Source organism: Saccostrea echinata, unplaced genomic scaffold (assembly GCF_033153115.1).
Source record: "Saccostrea echinata isolate AGI-Se365-2 ecotype Australia unplaced genomic scaffold, CSIRO_AGI_Sech_v1 ptg000008l, whole genome shotgun sequence".
Lineage (NCBI taxonomy): Eukaryota > Metazoa > Mollusca > Bivalvia > Ostreida > Ostreidae > Saccostrea > Saccostrea echinata.
This window is the reverse complement of record NW_026889757.1, coordinates 9,937,478-9,954,754: the sequence shown is the minus strand read 5'-3', so window position 1 is coordinate 9,954,754 and position 17,277 is coordinate 9,937,478. Positions and strand designations below refer to the sequence as shown.

Genomic DNA, 17,277 nt, shown 5'->3' with positions numbered 1-17,277 from the left:
ATATATTAAATATATTCTAACAAAATCTACGAAGGGTAATTATTCTACAATGGTCATTTTTCTTCACGCAGGGTATGCAGATTTTAAGGGTAATGCAACTTTATCTACAGGCAAAGGGTCATCTTTTGACATCGAATAATGACCGGGAGGCATTTTTCGACGTGACTATTCTACGGGGGTCATTATTCGTCTTTACAACGGCCCTTAAACCCGTTAGAAAGATAAAACTAGACTTGATGTATCAATGTATAGTCCAAAAATAAAAGGTTAATGATTACATTATGAATGACAATTTCTGATTTACTGACAATACAAAAACATATATGACATTATATAACCTTTGTGAAAACAACACTATACATGTGATATTGTATTTGAGAACTATTTCTCATTTAACAATATAATAAAGCAGTAAGTGGAGGTAACTGCATCCCATTTCGTCAGTACCATTTTAAATGAGATGTGTTGTGGTCCATTGCGAGATAAATGGCAAACTTATGGTGATTCTATTCTCTTCAACATTTCTTCTACAAGAGTGGACGCTTTATCTAGAAAAAAATAAATGGATTGTTTTCTACACACAGTTTTGGAAAATCGCGTGCTTTTACCAAGAAGGGATAGATTCATGCGATTTGTAAAGAAATGCATGCAGATGGAATGATGATATATAATTATTTCTTTCTTGAATATAAACAGTAAAACTCACCATTGTAAAAAATAAATTCGCATCTGCTTGCGATTTTTTCCACAAACTTCTGTTTTAAAATTTCGGTCATTTCTTTGCAAAAGCTCCCCGCTTGTTGAACCATTTTTTCCTCATTAATACCTGCTATCTTTGACAAGTACATATCCCGAAGGCAGGCGGCAGGCGCAGCATATTGGCCAACGAAAAAGTATTCCTTAAACAGAAGAAAAGTACGAATAAGCCTTAGAATTATAGTGATTGCAAAAAAAGTAACATCAACTGTCAGAAAACTGACCGGTCCAGACTAATTTAAGATAATCCTTATCAACATAATCCAGACTTATCTAACACACACTATTAATGCTTGAATGGCCACTATGAAAAGGTTATGGTTCATCTTAACTTCACTCTCTAAGTTCTGAATTAGGTTTTACTGACAATATAGATATGAAATGAGAAGATAACAGTGATCATGCTCCAAAGTACATTTAAAGAATACAAGATGTGAGTAGACCTAACACGGATCTCTGAGAAAGAGGTGGGATCAGGTGCCAGAGAGGAGTAAGCATATCTTGTCGACCGGTCACTGTGTGCTCCTTGTTATGATCAGGTAAACTGAAAAATCCGTGGACATTTCAGTGTGAAAATAGTGGCCTAACAATTTGAATGAAAAATATCAGTTAACATTCAACTTTATTTTAGATTACATTTGCTAAAAATGGCATTATATTGACGACAGAGTTTGAGAAATGTTTGCATGAAATAATATTGTTTATGTCATTTTATCATCAGCTTATTTGTCATTAACTTGCCTCGTTTTAGAAATTCTTCATACATAGAAAAAGCTCTTGCATATCAAATCAACTGGGAGACATAAACTCCATATGGAGGTTATAAAGCTATATTGTTACATGAATAAGAGAAATTGACGATAGAAAAGTTGAAGTATAAAACTTAGTTGTTTTAGTTTGCCATCAATGCATTTCTCTTGTAAAATAACTAAATATGAAAAGACGCTTCTAACTCTGTGGTGTATTTAATTTCGAGTTCAATTGAATTAATCGAATCACCTTCAGGTCATAAGAAATCCAAAATTGGGAAAGTGGGTTTTTTTTTTTATTATAGCTTCTTGTATCTTGTTTTTTTTTAAAATTCAATTTAATTTTCTCATGGAAAATTAGGCTAAATTTTCAGTTATTCTTGTTTTAGCATAGGATTTTAGTATAGAAATAGAGGTCAACATTTGGGAAGAAAGTAAAACATTTAGACTGGTTTGAAAAACATGTTTTACCATTAATAAAACCATACAAGCTGTTTAAAAATTTGTTGAACATATATTTTTTGAGTACCCTATGTCAATATATAAGAATGAAAATGAATATTGGTAACTGATAAATACTGTTAATATAACAACTAGACAATATAATCAAATGTCCAGTTGAAGACCACAGATAGAGACATTCTTTTCGTTTAAGAGTTTTTGAATGAATTCTGCTTCATATGAATAAAAAAACACTTCTGCTAACAACAGGTCACAACTAGTATCAATGGGAATCCCAACAGATTGTTGGAAGACCTGGTTCCCAAAATCTACTTGTCAATGAGAAAATCAATCTTTTTAATATCAACCTCGGAGTGCTTTTGTGTAGAATCAAATTGTTTTTTTAACAAATTAAATGACGAGTTTGGCATGGTCTTAAGAGTCAAAATATTCTATAGCAAATGTTATGTAAGTTAATATAAATTTATCCGACTTCATACAAATTGACTGTGTAGCATGGACTGGCCAAAAGAAAGACTAATAGTAATAAAAATCAGTGTTACTAGAAATATACCTTCTGAAGCTATAATATTACAATATAAAGTGGTGTTATTCTGTACAAATTACCCTTTGATAAAACTTTGAACAGTTAGTCTGGTAGAAACAAGAAACCCTAAAAAAATTTCCCTAATAGTCCCATGGAAGTAATGGAATCAAAGTAACCCCTTTGAAATCTTTTTCTAACCCTACTTTATAGCTGTTGCAAATGAAATAAAGTCTAAGAGCCTTTTTCCAAAATGAATTTACCCCCAAAAGTTATGTGTTTGTGGGTGTGTGTATGTTTTGGAAAGTGTAATAGAAAATGTAAAAATGTGTTTAAATCCAGTCACAATTTTCCGAACATTTTCAAAGAGTTATTTAAATGTGTCTAAGATTGTAGGAACATATCTCAAAAGCAGCTATTGTCTAAATTTACGCTTAAAAAATGAAGGCCTTAAAATGTTAGAAGCATAAAATTACTTCAAACATTGATTTTTAAAGAATTAGCAAATAAGGGGAAAACATGCTTTATAGCAGTTATAAGAATGTTTTAGAAAAATAAACTTCAAATCAAAAATGATTAGAATTAGGCAGCATGAACAAAAGTAAAGTTTGTTTAATCTGTAGGGGATATCATATGACACGAAAAAAAAAAACCACCATAAATTTTACTTTTCCAATCTTGGATATTTAAAAATGGCAAATATTTCAGATGAGTACCGGTACCTATATATTGACAACTTAAAGGATTCTGTAACAGTAATACTTTTGGACTCAAATTTTTGCATGTACTTTTCCTCGGTTAAAAGTACCACTGATTTTCAATAACATAGTGATCTTTCAATGCTACGATTCTCTTCAAAGCGAAACTTAAGACTAAATTTTTCCAATAAATAATTATCTAATAATTATGATAGTTATAGCATATTATCAAACATCATATAAACTCACTCTTCCACCATTTTCAAATTTATACATGTCAAATGTATATTCACGCCTAAAATTTCCAGCAAGATTGACGTAGACTGGGTGTATCGTCTCGAGAAGAGATAAACTGGAATCCTTTTCTGTCAGGCAGTCTGGAATGTCACATGACTGAGGAACAATGATGTAGACTTTCTTTCGACATGAGGAGGGGTTTTTGTTGTGTTTAATGAGAGCTTTCTCAATGGACGTCTCCAAACCTTTTTTCAATGGAAAAAAAAAATCGGTAAATATATTACAACTAGTTTTATGATGATGAAACTGGACACAGACAATATGAGTTTGACCATAAGCCAAAATAATATTTTTTTTAAAACACGACATAAATAGATAGAAAACCTGCAATAAAATATTTAGCTTATAACTATTTATTAACTCACCATCATTTCCTTCTTGTTCAGGATCTAAAGATTGAAAAAAAAATGAAAATGTAGCTTCATAATGAGAAAATAAATTTATTTTGGTAGTTTGTGAAAATGAAAAAGGTGAATAAAACGAATAGTGAAAAATTACTCAGTATCACGCTTACTTTGAAATAATGTTTTGAAAAAACTACAGGAAGCCCATACCTCTTTATATATATGTAAGAATATTCAATCCTGATAAAATTTACAATTGTTTCATTGTTTTTGATAAAAAAATGATTTTCGCCTAACCCCCACCATAACATATTTTGTGACAAACCTAGCAAAATAAAGGTTTTCCTTATTTTGCTTTACCATAATTAATACTCTAACTGAAGAAAAACTAAGGATATTGTTGCTCAGATACTGATTTTGTGTTTATATTAGTTTTATCAATTTTATCATAAAAGATGCGTTGTAAAGCTTGAAAATACATGTACATTGTCGTTTTTACATTTAAATTATCAACAATTTTCAGAGAGCATGGTGGAAATTCAAAGCATAATATTTTAAGCTCATATGAACTCTTAAATACACTTTTTCTGCCAGTGACCTTGAAGTTGCCCAAATGATCTTGAGCCATGACACACTCATCTTTGTCAAGTATGTTCACTACAGGATTTTTGTACGACATGATCTATCCTCGTTCGCCTTCCTCCTATATAAGCCCCAACGCATTTGTTACATTTATTTTTTGAGTTGGTTTTCCACCTGTACAAATCTCCCAAGATAAAGTATTTGAGTACATAATTAACTGACCAAAAATCCTTTTAAAACTGGAAATTATTCTATGTTTAATACTTTATTTTATGGCGCATATTTCAATAAATGGAACATAAGAACCTATGATGTACATGTAATTCATCCGACTAGTGAAAATCTCCGAACCAATACAGTGGTCTTATTTCAAGGTATGGATAACTTTAGAACGTTTGACTTTGGGGTTTTATTTTTGACGTATATGATACAAGAGTTCATAAAAATTGATTCATTGAATTCTTACAGTGGATTGCTAAATGTTTTCACGGGATTATCTGTGCATTTTTAGCTTTTAAGGCTATTGTGCTTCCATATTGATTAACCTCAAAAATGCACTTGCAACTATATTTTAAAACAGAGTCGCATCCGTAATTTACAAAACACAATTATTTTAATTTTTTATCAATTCGTGTGTCCCTAGGTACCTAACTCTCAGAGATGTGTGCGAGTCAAAAGCCAATCTTCATGGTAATAAAAATAATAATGATAAAAAAAAAAGTAAAACAACTTAACTTTTGTATAACTATCGTTAGAATAGTACAAAGTATTTGAAGGAAATAATTGTGAAAGACGGCGAGTGGGTATGAAAGAGGTTGTAAGCTGAATTTTGCGTATTTAAGAATTCATGCCAGCTTTAATTCTAAAGCAAAATTCTATTCCGGAAATTTCAATGAAATGCATTTCTGTAGCAAAAAAAAAAAAGTGTAAGGGTGGAAAATGGTCCTTTAAGCTTTCTTACAGGTATCATCTTGTTTTCTGTTAGTAACCTCATACAGTCTTTCTGTCATTTACTATAACAAGTTGCAAAGAAATAACAAATGGATTGATTAGAACCTACTGGGTATCATCATTGTTCCGGGGGGGGGGGGGGGGGGGTTCGTGCATTTCGTGGGTCACACTTTGACCCCATGAATGAAATTGACTCCAGAGTAATTGGAATAGATGGCTGGTCCTTTTACATTGTTTTCAGTTTAAACTGTACAAAAATATTTCTAATTTTATAACAATATTGTTTTTCAGACTAAAAACGTTTTCAATATGCTGCCTAATAGCTAAATATATTTACTTTGAATGACAAGAAAAAGTCAAAACCTTACCTTTCAAAACATACTGAAGATAATTGAGTACATAATTCCATGCTAGAACATAGGTTACATCCCCAGCCGGTATCAAAGACTCTTTCTCAAACGGTATGACTTGCCCTTGATAATTATTTTCAAAAGTTATCAAAATAATTGATATTGTTACTTATAAAACATCAGTTATGCTTAAATAACTCGATTGTTTCATTTAATCAAGTTATTTTTTTTCTTCACTTGTAACAAAATAGCGCTTTTGTTGTTGTTGTTGATGTTTATTTCAATTAATTTTGCAGAATACATCTTTTAAATTTTGAAATATATAGGAGTAATGTTTGCATGTAAAATGTGTGTATTTAATGCACCATGTTTAATTAAATGACAATATGATTTGCAAGTTGCTTTGAAAATAACAAAATAATTTGAACAAACAAATTCAAAGAATACAAAAGTTATCTCATGAAAATACTTGCTTATGTTACCTAGTTTTCATTTCTATCGTAATTCCTAAATCTGGACATCCAAAACATAAAAAAATATGATATCATTTCTGATCTATTTGATTCCTGCATAGTAAATATAATTAATAAGCAGCTTTCATTATCTCAAGTTCGAAAAAAAAATCCAAGTTGATTATTTATTAGCAGTGCTTTTGTTTTTTAACATTGAATTTCATCAGTGAAATTCACCACTGTAGTCACAAAAATGCATTACCCACTATATTGAGAAACTCACTTGTTAAGGTGTGGTAAAGTCTTTCTAAGTATCTCTTGCTTTCATCTACAGCAACATATGTCACAAAGCGAAGAGCATCTGGGACTTCTTCGTACTCTACGTCTACCAGCACTGGGATCATTCGGAGTTTCTTCTCCTCAAGGAAGTGTCCCATCATCATCAAGCAACTGTAGGAGAATATGGGATCGCTAAGGGATTTCTTAGTCAAGACAACGATAATCCAGCAGCATGTTTTAATAGCAAAGCTCTAAATCCAGCACCCTTTGGCCAATTCTGTCATCCTCTAAGTCAAATGTTATGCCCTTTTCTCGTAAGTACTTTGTAATGTTCATTGATTCACGAGAGTCGTCCGAGTGGTAGAAAATAAAGGCTCTTTTTTCAAATGCTGTTGTTTCCATTGATTCAAGAACTTCAAGAGGTACTTCCTCCTAAGATAAATCATTATTCTTTCAAGTTGTTGATAAATCCGAGAGATACTTTTTCCTAGAATGGCTTGAAATTTTTTTTGAAATACTGTTCGCTTCAGGACTTTGAAATAAAAATTCTTTAAAATATATATATCGTAAGTGTTTAAATGCTAATTAATTTCAAATCTCTTCGTTTTCTTGGCTGAAACATTTAAAATTGACCTAATAATCTAATGGGTCAACCAAGGGCTACTTTACAATAGCTTAAACATACATGTACTGCAAATTCCTTTTCAAGGAATAAATTGAAATGTAATTACAGAGTCTGACACATCTGTTTCATATTTGGATATTTTACTTAAAAAAGACGTTAATGGTAATCTAACAACCAAGCTTTATGATAAACGTGATGACTTTAACTTCCCTTACTTATGCAGCAATAGACCTTCATCACCTGCATACGGGGTTTATATCTCTCAGTTGATTCGGTACGCAAGAGCGTGCTCTACGTATGTAAAATTTCTAAAACGAGGTTTATTATTGACAAACAAGTTGATGAAACAAGAATATCAGCAGTCTCGTTTAAAGTCATCATTTCGTAAGTTCTATGGTCGATACAATGACTTTGTCAGCAAATACAATTTATCTTTGAGTCAATTAAATGCTGACTGACGTTTTTCATACTAATTGTTAGGCCATTATTTACACACTGAATTGTCGACGGATTTTCCCATTATTTCCCGATCATGACAAGGAGCACACGGCGGGTGTGACCGGTCGGTAGGGGATGCTCACTCCTCCATGGCACCTGATCCCACCTCTGATGTTTTGGAGGTCCGTGTTTGCTCTGCTCCTATTTTGTATTGTTTAATGGACTTTTGAGCTTGAATACTGTTCATTATCTCCATATATTTCATTTGTTAAAGTATGTAACAACGTTGATTCTTAGCAACCTTTTGAGTATGAAAAATATGACTATTTGATCTGTTCAAAAAAAGATGGCCAAAAATACCTTTCATTTTTAACATTTAATGGGAAACCATAACGGCAAAACTCTTGATGACAAGCAACCTTTGTGCTAACTGTGACCTGATGAATCTCCCTTCAGGCAAGGTTTTACTTATCCCAAGACATTCAAAATTTTTGACCTTTATCTTATATAAATGTTTGTTCAAGTATTAGCATATCCCATCCTCATAACCAACTCTCAAGGCAAGTATGATTTCAGAAATTTAATCTTTTACAAAGTATACATACATATGAAAAAGAAACAATACAAATCGGGACCAGAGCTAATACAGACATCTGAAAAACAGAGGTGGAATCAGGTACCATGCTGGAGCAAGCATCTCGTGTTGGCTGGTCACACCCGCTGTGTGCTCGTTGTCATGACGGACAAATGGAAAAATTCACAGACAATTTAGAGCTTAAATAATGTCCTAACAATTAGAACAGAAAACATCAGTCAGCACTCCACTTAATAATAGATTGTATTTGCTGACAAGGTCAGTAAATCAGAGTATCAAAGTAAAATATCGAAGGCTTAAAGTACGTAATATAGTAAACTATAGTTTATAATATTAACCGTTTGTTAGTATAACCTTGATAACGACTAAGGTACAGGATCAAACACACACTTTTGGTTAATAAGTCACCTTTGTACATGTGTTAAGGATAAGCCTCTAAAGTTTGCAAATTTTGTCAACAAGAATATCACTTTTCTTTTATTTACATTTGCAAATATTTTTCTTAGATGAACCTATTGAAGAGAAAATATGTTCAATTCTGTATGAACTTATTTGGGGGTCAGAGGTCATGGCATGACCGAATCACACAGCGCGATGATATCTGTCTACATATTTCTGTCACGGTGACACTGGTTTCGGAACTTCTAACCCGTTAAAGCGATGAAAAAGATAAAATTATTGGAACATATATGTTTTTCTTCGTTCAACAAATGATCATTTGTTCTTTCTTCGATGCGAAGAAAGCCTAAAATCACGCTTACCTTTTTAACCCGAAATCCCTCTGAAGGTATGTAAACGGAAGACGATAGCACCGCTTTTGACTTCATATATAAAGAACTCATACAATAATAGTAAGATTATTGTCAGTAGCGATCATTGTTTTGCATTAGGAACAGATATTTCCTGAACTGGACTGCTGAACATCAATGTAAGTATTCAAATGTTGGAGCGAGGCGAACTCTCAAGACCAAACAGCTTCTAGGTCATTGCGCGTCACAACGTAGCAATACGGCGGGCCGTTCGTGTAATAAATGCAGTTCTTTTCAGAATATTTGTCTCAAATGTAAATAAAAGTAATAAACAACAATGTTAAAAAGTTCACTGGGAAATGAACTTGGTTGGTACGTGATCAAATCTTCTGAGAAGCCCTTCGGGCTTCACAGGATTTGATCACGTGACCAACCAAGTTCATTTCCCAGAGAACTTTTTAACATTGTTGTTTATTTCTTAAATGCCTTTCAGAGCAGTCATATATAATATTTTTTTAAAAAAGCCTTATATTTTATTTTGACTAATTCATCTGAAAATACATAGTGCAAATGTTAGAAGTGTTACACACAAATGTATGAATTTATGACCTTGGTCATTGACCTTTTGATCTCAAGATCAAATGGTATGCTTTTTTCCCGGAAAGTTTAATAAAAAGGAACTTAAAAATAATAGGGGGTAGTTAAGAAAAATATGGAAAACTAGAAAGACATGTTAAGACATTGTGATGCCAGAATACTCCTCCAAATGACGTATTCAGAGGTATAATCGTAATCATAATGCAGTGAAATCATTACTTTTTGTTGTTATCGAGGTATGAATAGACCCACCAATTTATGTCCATCACGAATTGTCAAATCCCATAAATATATACCCATTCAACGATTCGTTATCCACGTAATCAAATCCCTTCAAACCCATATTTTTTCCTCAAATCACGAACATTTAACCCCACGAAAATAGGTGATTTTACAGTATATTAATAGCAACAAACTTTTTCGTTCTTTTCCATTTCAATATGAAGATCATGTTTAATTGCTTTCACCATCTCGTCTGCAAGGTTGAATCCGGGTCTGCTCTCTAAAATTCAAAAGGATGGAAGTTATTCAAGAAATAGAAAAAAAGGTAAATTATTCTTAATCTTGGCGACCAAAGTTAATTTATATAAATTAAAATTAAAAGAGTCCACGCATAGGTTCAAGTTCTCTTTAAATTTACAATTATGGCTGTTTTTGAGGTCTAGGTGATGATTTAGCCACCTGAGGATCATTATATTCACCGAGCCCAAAGGGTGATGTGAATATGTACTTCATGCATTTTACTTGAAGTCCAAGCCAAAAATGAAAGAAATGGGGTTAAAATAAACATAACCAGTTGTATTAATTTAAAATTTTGTAATCTATTCTAGGTGCAATGTAAAAAGGTAAATGTCAGGCACAGAGGATCAATGTTGAACGTAAGGGGGGAGGGGGGAGGGGTACTAATAAAAATTATGACGACTTACTTAATTAAAAAAATCTTTGACTAGCCCCCCCCCCCCCCCAAATGAAGATGGGTGTAAGGGTCCATCATCGGGGGATGTAAGGGTCCATTAACAGTGGGGGCAACCAGCATTTCAATGAACATTTTCATACGGGCTTCGCCCGATTTGCAAATTATCCTACGTTTCCAACTGTCGTTGATGCCACTGGCATACCAAACAAACTAGACGGCGATTCCTTAATCGTATATCAAAAACAAAACGATAATATAATATTTACATTTACATGTGTGCATGTGAAACTGAATGAATATATATCACTGATATTAACAGTTAACATATTAAGTCAGTTTAAATCACCGAGTGGACCAGGTCTGGATCCCTACTTCACCATGATGATCTCATAGGGGGTTAGCAATGGTTTTATTATACCAGTATTCGATGAAACAATTTTTGAAAGCCTAATTTCTAAAACTGTATATATTTTACAGTTTTCTGATATTGACCTTAATCATAAGGGGAGGGGGGGGGGGAGGAGGGGGGGGGGGGGGGGACTCGCAAGTCAAGACAATAAAGCAAAACTCACATGTTATATAAAGGGCATCTACAATACTTACTAACAACCAAATTGCTGTTAAGAAAACCCTCTGAGGAATACATTGTTATATAAGATATTGAATGTCGGAGAGTCTTTATTGCCAAAGTCCCTTGATCGGGACAGGGATTCGCTAGTGATATTGTTCGCCTTCAATAGTCGGTCTTGCACTGCTGATTCATTAAAAACACTTTGTGATTGTCAATAACATGCTTTTTTTTGTTTTTTTTTCATATATATATATATATATATATATATATATATATATATATATATATATATATATATATATATATATATATATATATATATATATATATATATATATGTATATATATATTTACCATTATTATTCCCGAGTACAATGAAAATCTGGAGCATATTTTTACTGCATTAAAGAGCCAGGTCTGTATTTTAACGAAATTTTCAGTGAATTAGCAATAAATTAATGACCAATCTCGGCTAATCGAACTCTGTATCATAAAGACAATGCACATTTTATTGCGACATGTTTTATTTTAAACGTATTTTAAACGAACAATCATTACTGTACGACTAAAATTAATTTAAAGGGAATTTTGTTTAACAGGTCATTATATCACATGTGCAATGATTCCTAGATCATTATTGCTGTAAACAGTACATTTTGGTGTCATTATTGAGTTTTTAAGCCTTTTAACAAGCCAATCAAATTTGAGTATTCCCTATACAAATACAATTATAATAAATATTAATGTTTTATTAAAGGAACGAGCATGTTATCCTTGAATATAGAATATATTCAGCAAAATTATCTTACTGTAAAAATGTTCAGTTTGATAAAAAGAAAAAACTAAAAATGAAAATGATACGATGTAATATGAATCAGACTTAAAATTGTTTGCTAAGAAGGAAAATGTAATTCATTCTTACCATTTTACATGATCACATGGGCTTTATCGTAGGTTTTATCCAAGTTTTTATGGTGAAGAAGCCCTGATAATGTGTAATAGAAACGTCCAACATGCATTTGTCTATCACAGTCCCTCAATTTTGTCGATGAATTTTCAACCATTTTGTGAATTCCTGCCAAAACAGCTGGAAATTCTGCGACGCAATAATATTCCTGAAAGATTTTTAAAAGGGTTTTTCTTTCAGATTTTGCCATATTTAATTATTTTCTTCCTCCGTTGCATTGTATAATTGAAAACAAAACCCCGACTTCACATTGATAAATTGTCCTGACTAAATAGTTGCTATATTTATTATATTACTTTTTAACGAGTCACAAATTACAATTATTATACATTCAAATTTTATAACAAAGAGGTTACAAAAGAAAGAGGGACATTCCAAAGACAATGGAAGATATGAAACATCAAAGGAATATGGAGGAAAACAGAAGCACACCTTTTTCAAAAGTTTGATTAGACCAGTGCTATTGAATGGATGCGAGAGATGGAAGATCACCAAAATAGAGGAGAATTATCAATACATATATCTCAGATGAAGTGCCTAAGAAGAATAAGATGGCATCTACATATAACAAGTGCGATAATAATAGAAATAGCAGGAATGGATAACATAAGATGTGAACTACTCAGTAGAAGGTGGAAATGGATAGGGTTCATACTAAGAAGAGAAGGAAATTATGAAAGATGCCTTGGGATGGTAGCAAGAGGGCAAACGAGTGAGAGGAAGACCGAAAACTAACTGAAAAAGAAACAAAAGCAAATGGTTGGCCTATCTGGAATGCCACCAAAACAGCAGCTAGGGACTGAAAGAAATGGAGAGAAATAAAATAAATGGAGATAACGAACAGTATTCAAGCTCAAAAGTCCATTAAACATTACAAGATAGGTGCAGAGCAAACACGGACCTCCAAAACATCAGAGGTGGGATCAGGTGCCATGGAGGAGTGAGCATCCCCTGCCGACCGGTCACACCCACCGTGTGCACCTTGTTATGATCGGGAAATAACGGGAAAATCCGACGACAATTCAGTGTGTAAGTAATGGCCTAACAATTAGTATGAAAAACGTCAGTCAGCATTTGAGTCAATGATAAATTGTATTTGCTGACAAGATCATTGTATCGACCATAGAACTAACGAAATGACGACTTTAAACGAGACTGCTGATATTCTTGTTTCATCAACTTGTCTATCAATAATTTACCTCGTTTTAAAAATTGTGCATACGTTGAGCATGCTCTTGCGAATCGAATCAACTGAGAGATATAAACCCCGTAAGCAAGTGATGAAGGTATATTGCTGCATAATTAAGGGAAGTTGACAATTGAAAAGTTAAAGTCATCACGTTTATCATAAAGCTTGGTTGTAAGATTACCATTAACGTCTTTTTCAAGTAAAATATCCAAATATGAAACAGACCTTTACGACCTTATGCGCCTTCTGATGTGGTGAAAATAAGGTAAGCTGTTAATTATTATATAACAACAAAGCAGTGGAATTATTTTTAAAATGTGTTTATATAATTTTTCAATCATAAAAGAGCAGTATCATTGTTAAACTTACAAAGTTCAGCATTGACATGTATATATCAAATGTTTTTGTACAGGTACAAATGAGGAAAAAAAATTTCGTTGACAGTACTCTCTTTAAAGCTATTGGTATTTTACATGTAGGTTGCATATTTTGCAGATACTGGGCTGGAAATTTCTTGTTTATATGCCATGTATCAAAATTAGTATTTGGGGAAAAGCTACTGCTACCTTGTGGTATCTTTTTCATATATCTTATTCTTTCGATTCATCATCATTTTGTTAGAAGTCTTATTCTATAAAGTAAATGTCAGTAAAAGATTAAGAAAATCTAAAATTTGTAAATATATGTATTCAAAAATTAAAATCCATTAGTTTTATGTGATCAGCAATTCTGTAAATGAAAATCGATGACCATTTATATATTCTTTCATGTCTGCTGAGAAATTAAACTGAAACTCTTTCCTTAAGTAAACCAACTCATCAAATGGTTGTGATTAATATTAACTCACCGTGCCATCAGTATCTTTCACACAGTAAATTGTCATCTGTACAGTCCTCTTATTTCCTGCTCTTTTATATTGGAGTTCTGGTGTTTTTTCCTTCATTGCCGTTATTCTTTTTTCAATTTCTGATTCAGGTATATCTTTCATGATTTGTTGACAAATGCAGCTTTCAGGAACCAATTCATACAACTTCAATGAAAACCTGGTCGAGTGTTCTTTGTAAATTTCTGTTTCCTTAATGAGCTCTTCAATTTCTAAAATAAAATGAATGTATCAAATTTTTAAAACGAGGACTTAAGAATGCGTTCAAGCTATTGGCTCATAATAAATATTAGAACTCTAGAAAAAGGCAAATTACCAAGACAATCTTTAAATCAGTATTCATTTTTACACACATCAAAAAATTACCAACTTCCAAAATCATATTAATTTTCATTGCTTAGGAAATAGTCTTTTTTATTCCAAAAGAGCAGAGTTTTCCTAATTTAAGTCAAACGTTGAACGATTTTCGTTATTAAAAATAACGATGGAAGTTGCCAATGTAAAAAGGTAACAGTTTCTGATTGATTGTGAATAACTTGATTTATCAGTAGAATGCATTCTGTTGAATTCTATGTTCTTATTGTACCTGGCAGTAGATACTGTAATAGACCAGTGTAGTGGGACCAAACTTGTGCATGCGCAACATTATCAGCAGGTAGGAGTTCTTCAGTTTGTTTTTTCTCTATGAATATAAAATTAGATTAATTAGCAATTTTCTATATTTATCCTTTAAAAACTATCCAAAATGAATGCAGAATTCAAGAGCATCCCCTTATTTAATATCTACAATACATGTATGTAATGGATTTAAGATAACCATGGTTTTAAAAAAACATGTACAACACATCAAAATAGATGGAAAAACATGCCTAATTTTCAAGAAACACTTAGAACCGGGATCTAGGATTAGCTATTTATATCGATAACGTTTTAAATGGAAGATGTTGAAAAGTCAATGGAGGTGTTTCTACGAGTCCTTATAAAAGTAGATGCACCGATTGATAAAAAATTGTATTTCATACTAGTCTCTGAAATTATAAAACCTTTGTTTTTTTTAAATGGCTTTCATATCATTGTAGAAAATATAAAATGACATAATTGTCAATATGAAATTACATGTAAAACATTTTATGCAGAACGGTTGTTTTGCAATGATTTAAAGCATCATAGGAATTGCCATCCATAAAATCTATACTTACCTGTAAGTTTTCGTACAAGTTCGACCATTTTTTCTTCATTCTCTGTGATTTCAGTGTAATCTTTAATATCGACTCGTGGGACATTATTCAACATTTCCAATGCCTATAAATGAAATCATAAAATTTTATTCTGTGCGTCTATAGTATTGTCATCCATAATTGTTTTCATGCACTAAAAGCAACATTACCTTTATTCTTTACTTCACCCCCCCCCCCCTTTACACATACAGACACATACTTAAAATTTCTTGCAAAGGGTAAATTTTCTGGATTTTTTTCTTTTTTTTTAATAATACCGAGTAAATATAAAAGAATTCTCTTCAGGATATTGCTGTTAAAACCATCTTCAAAAAAATGTTTCTTTGTCCTCTTGCGACTCAGGATGAAAAAATCTGGTTGATAGGTAGGGAGAGAAAATTTTCTTCCCCTAGAAAGAACAAGGTACGGTTTCAATACAAATCTTGCCCTGTATTTTTCTTAAAATGAAAGTGATGTAAAAAAAAAATTAAAGCTCATGCTTTTTGAATCATTGAAATTCCATGGAGAAAGATCATACAAATCATTTTTCTCACATGATCTTCTAAATGCTAATTGTGACGTCATAAACTTATACATTTTCCCGTATTTTCTTAAAAAGTTGCAGAAGACTACCAATTTTCAATGGAATTTTCTTTCAGATAATATTGTCCACAGGCATCGCCCACAAAGATTTTGAGATATGTGATTTTTCAAAGAATTTTACACAACATATCCGAAGATTAAAGTGGGCGACAGCTGTGGACACTATTTTCTTAAGGAAAATAACCCTTGTAATGGTTCATTTTGAGGCTTTTTTTGTTTAACTAGAGAAATGCATCAAATTAATGACGTCATATTTCCAGAATGGCACTCCTTCATGCCATATTCTTTCCTCATTTATCAAAGTCATATACTCAGCTAATATTTAAGCCAGTTTCAAAATTTTTTGAAAACATTAAATTTTTAGGGCATGATAAAGCTAAAACGTACCTTCTTCTTTTTAACATCAGTGTTGAATTTTATAAATTTATTGAAATTAAAGGTTTCATAGAATAAAAATAGATGTTGACTGACGGAATGAATAAGAAATACAATCGTTTCCTGAAGGTTTAAAAAAGTTTTGAGTCGGGTCAATTTTAGTTAGTCGGTTCTGATGACGTTCTGGTAACAGTATGAACTGTGAGTACATTCTTGACCTATATTTCTTATTTTCAGAAATAATGAAGTTTTAAATGTTTTTTTTTCTACAAAGTATCCCTTATTTGTAAAAAAAAAAAAAAAAAAAAAAAAAAAAAAAAAAAAAAAAAAATCAGATTGTTTTGATCATCTGGACGCCTTTTCGCAGTTGCAGTCACATGTTACATGAATATACACGTATGTTACAAAAATGTTTACTTTATTAAAGTATTTGATTCTTTTAAATCTTTATTAAAATGCAGTTTTCATTAACTTCAACATTAGTATTCTCGCAAGAACTTATTTGATACAGATATTTACCAACTGGAATTTCACTTCTTTGTTACTGCTTTTTCGTAAGACAACAACAGACTCAATATTGTGTCTATGCGATTTCTCTAGAGCAAGGATCAATTCCAAGGTGCACCAGGGGCTTTCATGGGACTTTTCTGTGAGAATGACAAGAGATTTAGAACAGCATCTGACTGCCTCACTTATGTTATTCAGGACGATTTCACCGTATCGAAAATCATTATCTGTCATCACTTTTAGACCCCTTTTTTCCAACATAATTTTCAATGTATCCAAAGCAAACTTTCTATCTTCTTCGAGTTCATTGGAGTGGATGATAAATACATCATAGGTCCCGTCATCATGTTGGTCATCCATCGTATGATTAAAACTGCAACAATATTACAACTGTGGTTTGACAAAACACGTATTAAATAAGATGTTCAGTATCGATTTTTGCTACTTAATATTTCTCATGACTTATCAACGTGCATCTTTAACAGAACATGAACATTTGTAACATTGTAACATTCACTGGATAATGTATGATAAGAGAACATTCCAAATGCTTGTTTTTCCGTCCAGAAGTAAACGTTTAAATGCATAATAGTGATCTTTTG

At 32.2% G+C, this 17,277-nt stretch overlaps 1 pseudogene; it reads right to left on the bottom strand.

Moving 5' to 3' along the window:
* Positions 1-423: 423 nt before the first annotated feature.
* LOC133181330 (uncharacterized) lies at positions 424-17,035 on the bottom strand (annotated as a pseudogene).
* Positions 17,036-17,277: the final 242 nt, after the last annotated feature.